General features: G+C 36.3%; 1 pseudogene; it reads right to left on the bottom strand.

The window, feature by feature from the left end:
* On the bottom strand, positions 1–5,180 carry LOC139906614 (uncharacterized; annotated as a pseudogene).
* Between the last annotated feature and the right edge of the window lie 1,767 nt (positions 5,181–6,947).

Raw genomic sequence — 6,947 nt, 5'->3', positions numbered from 1 at the left:
TAGAGTATTTCGAAATATATTTGAAGTTCCAAGTTTAAAAAGAAGGCTTCAATTAAATATAATCTACATAATAAAAAATATACCATCATACATTTATGTTAAATATACCAAATTAAACAATTGGAATCATATAACTAATAACACTAAATTATATATACAGAATATTGAAATAAAAGATTGATCCAAATAATATTTTCTTGTTCTGACACCGGAATCCAGTTAAAGATGTCATAACTTTAGGTTGCAAAAAACAAGCGAGACGTGGAGTTCAATCAAAAAGATAATCACCCCTCTTCTTCATGTGGAAGTTGCTATATACAATTGTGCACAGGATAGATATATCTCTACCGATGAGATCTAACTAATTATTAATAATAAAGTAAATATCAAAATCATAAAATTACGCAATAAATATATTAATAAAAAAAATGTTAGAAATAAATCCATCTTAAAGATTTAGAGCAAAAACTATTTATGTAGTAATGTCCGGCGATATTACTCCTTATTAAGAGCATCAAAAAGATTTCCCCCGTTATTTATGCTTATATAACAACATACTATTATCATGAAGGATATACAAAAATTGCTAATTATAATGCTACAACCAATGTAACTACCCCGTTGTTGTGACCATATAAGCAGTTGTTTTTTCCTTTTATGAGTTTTCTGAACACCATTTCTTGGAGCCTATCAACCATAGCTAAGCCTTAAGTGGTAAAAAAAGTAATATTTATTGACTATGTAATATTTGAAAACTTAATTATCATACGTAAGTCTTTAAGTGAAGAAACTAGTCTCAGACAAACTAGTTGCAAACCATCCAAAGCTACTACTCCCGTTGTTGTGACCATTTAAGCACTTGTTTTTGCCATTTAATGAGTTGTGTATCATAATTCTTGATAATTTTAGCTAAAATAGAATCATATTTTAGGATTAGATTTAAAAAAAAAATGAATACTTACTGTTAGATGGTACAAAATTCAAAGTAAATATTTTCCAAATTCCTGGGCCCCCATTTTCATAAATCCAGACAGAAGGCGACGTTATTTTAGGCATTTTATTCAGTTCCTTATCGACTATCACCATCTAATAATATATTAATATTGAATAATAAAGGCGGGAATGATAACGTTCCTGATTGATAGAAGAAGATGTATATTATTTAATCAATGATGCCATAAGTATTTCTTCTCTTCTCCTCGCACGCTTTTCTATTCTTACCAAAATTATCACCTTTAGTCATTACATCAGATGCTAGTGACTTCTGATGAGCATAAATCTTACTTTTATCACAAATAAATTGTAACCATTCATCTGTCCAGAAGCAACCAATACATTCTAAAGCACATTCAGATAATATTATATCTTCACCAATTTCTTCTGTAAAATCACATTCAATGTTTTTAAATTTTTATGCCAAATAATTTTCTCTTTGCGAGGTTTCTTTGTCGCTGGAGTTTCAGGTGTTTCTGATTCGATTTCATTTGGTACGACTTTAGAAAGTAAAATTCTTCTTGGTAAATGATCGGGATTACATGTCACCTGATTGTCGGATGAATCAGAGTAACAGTCTGTGTCCGCTACTGCTTCTTCAATGGGCGGTTCAATTGTTAAAACTTGAGCACACTCAGTTTCACTGTCAGAATATTCTTCATCAAGCAAAGATTGTATTTCTTCCAAAGACAATCTGAAAAAAATTTACTAAATTAAGAGGCACTGACTACTATTGACATCTAATATTTGTGATAAATATTGCTCAAAACAATACATTTGTACAACATCTATAACGAGTTCACAAGAATAGTAACTAAATTATATATACAGAATATTGAAATAAAAGATTGATCCAAATAATATTTTCTTGTTCTGACATCGGAATCCAGTTAAAGATGTCATAACTTTAGGTTGCAAAACACAAGCGAGACGTGGAGTTTAATCAAAAAGATAATCACCCCTCTTCTTCATGGGAAGAACAAGGGGAAGGAAATACGAAATACATAACATCACCCCCAAGCACCAAATCCATGACGGTGCTTACACAGGTTCCGCTCCATGAATAGCAGCTTATAGATCCGCACCATCCATGTCCAGACGCGGACAAACAATTCGCTCTTGTACATAAAATTTTTATCTCCATAGACGTGCTGTGCTCTCAGCACGCGCACCGGAGAAAGGAGAACATTACTCCTCATAGAGGTTTTAGGGACACGAGCACCCTGTTCGTCCCTGGGAGAAATAGCCTTCACCCTTATCGAGGTTTTAGAGGCATGATCACCCTGCTCGTCCCTGGGAGACATAACCTTCACCCTTATAGAGGTTTTAGGGACACGATCACCGCTCGTCCCTGGGAGACATATCGATCTTGCTCGATGTACCCTTATCCAACTTGGGATGATCCAAAGGAGAGACCGTTTCACATCCATTATCCAATGATGTGAACGGGAGAGTAGGAACAACAGAGAACCAAAACTTCGTAGGACTAAATCGACTTTTAATGATGAGGTCTCTGACACGGACACACACTTCACTTCTTGTAAGTGACCAAGGTTCTCTTCCTTCCTCCACGAGGCCCAAACATAGGCACAGTCCATATTGCTCCGCCTTCTGCAGACGAACGAGCGTTCTCCCTGTCGACGAAGTTTCTATCAACTTTGTAAATACTATATCCCTAGAATTATGTATCTGTATAAAAAACCTACACCAAAATCTGTTGTGCCTACTTTAAATCTACAAATAAAAGTTACTTGGAAAACTATTTTTAAAGGTAGATGTGGATATCCTTCTGCAGCTGTATGCTCCAATTACCATGTCTAGATTGTCCACATATCCTTTGTTTCGATTGTAGTCCATAATTATGATTGGCCTTCGATCGTCACGATCACTAATGCTCCCGTCTCTGTGCAGTGTGCTTAGAAGAAATACATTTTTGTTTTTCTTAGGTAAATAAGACACTAAAGTGGTAGTGGGTGTGAAGGCAAATTTTGATGAGAAGACTTCTCTCTCTTATGATGCAATGCAGGTGGGAGCTCAGGCTTGTTTTTACGAACTTTACCAACCATGGTAATCTTCCTCCTCAGGAGCTATTGTCCGAGTTGATAAGAGGTAAAAAAATTATCACAAGTCACATTGTGACCCCTCAGTCCCTCGGTCAGATCAAGTAAAGGGTGATTTTTTAAGAGTTGTTTTTTTAAGAATCGAATAAAACACTTAAATTTGCAGCATAGAATCAAAAATTTTATTGAAATCAATAAATTAGCCTTTGCCATTTACGTTTTAAAGATAACTTCATTTAAATGTTGTCCGCGGCTCCGTTTCAAATGGTCCATTCGGAAGGTCCAATTTTGCGCCACTTGTTCGAGCATTTCGGGCTGTATTCTACGAATCACGCGTGTTATGTTATCCTGTAAGGCTTCAATCGTGTTCGGCTTGTCCACATAGACTAACGACTTTACATAACCCCACAAGAAATAATCAAGAGGCGTTAAATCGCACGATCTTGGTGGCCAACTTACAGGCCCATTTCGTGAGATAAGCTGCTCACCAAATTCATCCTTCAACATGTTCATTGTTTCACGAGCTGTGTGGCATGTGGCGCCGTCTTGATGAAACCACATGTTAACCAAGTTCAACTCAGCTAACTGGGGCAAAAAAAAGTCGTGTATCATGGCTCGATAGCGTTCGCCGTTGACGGTAACGTTTCTTCCACGATCATCTTTGAAGAAAAATGGACCGATGATGCCACCAGCCCATAAACCACACCAAACTGTCGTTTTTTCGGGATGCATCGGTAATTCATTTATAGCATGTGGCTGTTCATCACTCCAGATGCGACAGTTTTGCTTATTTACGTATCCGTTGAGCCAGAAATGAGCCTCATCGCTGAACACAATTTTTCGATAAAACAGCGGATCCCTTGGGGTTTCTCTGGGTGTCCATCGGCCAACTTTCCTGTATATACCTGGATTTTCCAAGCATAACTGGATTTGACATCGCAAGCCACCCAAAATTTTACTTCATATGTTGCCGGCTTACTTGGCATATACTGTTGGAAAGGACAACGACCTTTAGAAGAAGAAAAAAACTATGTAAGTGGAAAGTCTTAGAAATCAAAGATTAAAATAGATTACCTCTAAAAGGAACCAATTGCTCATCAACGGTAACGTCACTCCCAGGATTGAAGAGGTATGGTAGCTGCTCTACCCAATTGTCCCAAGCCTCTCTTATACCTGCAAGTTTATCGGACACACGTATTGCTAGTCTTGACTCGCGGTCGTCAAATCGAAGTAGTCTCGAGTAGAGGTGAAATACTTTTAGGGGCATTGTAGCTCAAAAAATTGGTCTGCCACTCTCTCCATCCCAAAGACTAGCAGCTGCCTCACCTCGAGATCTATAGACTCATGCTAAGATTAGCAGTCCTAGATAAGCCTGCATGTCTGCAGAGTCCATTTTTTTCCAGCTGTCTCCATACTTAAGAAAACCTTCTCTATTAGTCATCTGCAGGCTATTTTTTTCAATTTTGGGTGTCAGAAAGAGGTTGAAGGTCGAAACAATATCATTGGCTCGAGAAACGGCATATCTCGTTGGTCCTGGAGCCATTTTTCTCACTTACCGTTCGGCATGCCTTCCATGGCGGTCATAGGATGTTGAGAACCACGCTACAGAACTATTTTTAGAGAATAAAGTATCTCTTTCCATATTTGAGGTTTCTTCTTCTGATGATAATTCGTTGGAGTCCGGGTTGTACTCCACTTCATCTTCTTCTTACGATACGTCCTCTTCTTCCAGTTTGGAATCAGAGTTTTCCTCAAGAATGAGATCGAAAGCTTCTTCAGAAATATCACGCACACTCATATTGAAAAATGTAAATGCAGTGAATTCTAAAAAACCAACCACCTTTATACTCCCTTGAAATGCACAGACAAAGAACAAATATTGCATTGTCATTATGCTATTACGCATAAGAAATTGCGTATTAGAGAGACTAATCAAACAAAGAAACATTGTTTATTACGCAACTACTTTTGTAAGTTTCAATTCTGTTAAAATTTTATCATGGGTCATTTTGACCCGGAAGACAATCTTTGTGCATTTTTTTGTACTGCTTACACAGAAATGTTTCTACGATTTTTTTTTGATTTTTTAAATATTCGGGACAAGTAAGGAAAAGTCAAAAAAAAAAAAAAAAATCAGGGCGAAAAAATGTTATTCTATTGGTTTTTATGGTTAGTTAAACTATGCGATGGGTCATTCGGGTTAATAATAAAAATAAAAGCAAATTTATCGTGAAATATATCATTGGGTATTTAAATGCCCCTTTGTCCTTAATGGGTGAATGGAATTGTTCAATTCTTATAGAAGTATTCCGTAGAAGATCTGAAGTAATTTATGTATTCTTGAGCATAGAAGCAATGCTTCACTAGAGGTTATAAGTACCCTTCCATACCTTGCTGTGAAAGTGCTCCTTTCAATAAAGGAGATGGAAATAAAATAAAACATCAAAATAAGGAACATGCTCAAAAAATTGCAGATGTAACATCCAAAACATCCTTGAGCTAACCTTCGTTTGTGTTTGTTTTCGCCGATTGGAAATTAGTTCCTATATGTTTAATAAATTTATCAAGTAATGGAGTTGTAGTATAACAGTCGAGATGAATATCTATTAGAATCGTTGATTCTTCTAGTAGATATTACAATCCCATTCTCTCATATGATAAATTATAATCTGATCCTCTTAATGTTATCAATTTGCATTTACAACTTCTTTGTCCATGATGATACTAAAGTTTGTTTGCACGTTGTTAACTAATACAACATCGATACCATCACAAAGCAGGCGGGGTATCGCTCGGAGCATTCCCCGCGGATGTTCTGGGAAGCGGATGAAAATCCTTGGGTCTCCAAGCATCATCCGTATTCGTCAACAAAAGCTTCTCTTCGGGCAAAAAGTCTTTTACTCTAGAGAAGGCATTTCTCTTTCCTCCTACATACCCAGTGTGTATGTTCAAGGAAACCGCAACAGTATCAAGGAGTGCGATAACTCCAAGTATCAAGTCATTATAACTAGAAACTTCGGTATCATTGAAGTACCGAAAAAGCGCGAGCGCCACTATCTTAAAAAACAAAATTAAAAAACATACTACCCGGAAGGCGTAGAGTTCAAACTGCCTCTGCGTCTTCCTGTCACTTAATCGAGCAATTTTCTCATCATGCTCCTTCCTCATCCTCATTCCGGTCAACATCTTATTCAAAAGATCTTCATTTCTATCAACAATATCGGGCACTATGTGCTGCACTAAATTAGTATTCATAATGGTAATATTTTTGAAAATACGTCCCAATTCTTTCTTCATTTCAACTATTTCATCATTCATCACCGGCACCGTGATCACAATTTATACAAATTGGTATAATTTAATATACTCATTTTAATCCTAGGAAAAAAGTGATTTACTATGTGACAACACAATCTATATTATCCTTAATGGCCGATTACTAATAATCTGTATATGGATAATTAAAATGGCTATTACTCAAAAAAAAAAAAAAAACTACAATTAAAGGTAATATATTGTATATATATATATACTTAGATATTGTACGACAAAAATAGTTTATGCTACCTCAGTCAAGGACTACTCTAGAATAGGACTGTAGATAGGTGTTGACTGTAGTCCTTAAATTCAGTACATTTATCATAGTTACAGGACTACAGTCAATAGCTGACTCAGCTCTGTCTCCAGTCCTTCTCTTCTAGTAGTTTCTTACTCCAGGTGGGGTGAAATCATTTAACAGAGCAACAAACTCAAAGAACAACCTTCTTTTGTTGGGTGGCAATGATTTGAAACTTTGGTAAGAGTATTTTTGCTACTAACAGTCCGTAATATCATTCTAATGCGTCGTTTTAGTGTTAAAAAGCAGGATCTTATACTCCTTTAAAGCTTATTTAT

The sequence above is a fragment of the Lepeophtheirus salmonis genome, chromosome 11 (genome assembly GCF_016086655.4).
Source record: "Lepeophtheirus salmonis chromosome 11, UVic_Lsal_1.4, whole genome shotgun sequence".
Classification (NCBI taxonomy): domain Eukaryota; kingdom Metazoa; phylum Arthropoda; class Copepoda; order Siphonostomatoida; family Caligidae; genus Lepeophtheirus; species Lepeophtheirus salmonis.
The sequence above is the reverse complement of the archived record's forward strand: the minus strand, read 5'-3'. Positions and strand labels throughout refer to the sequence as shown.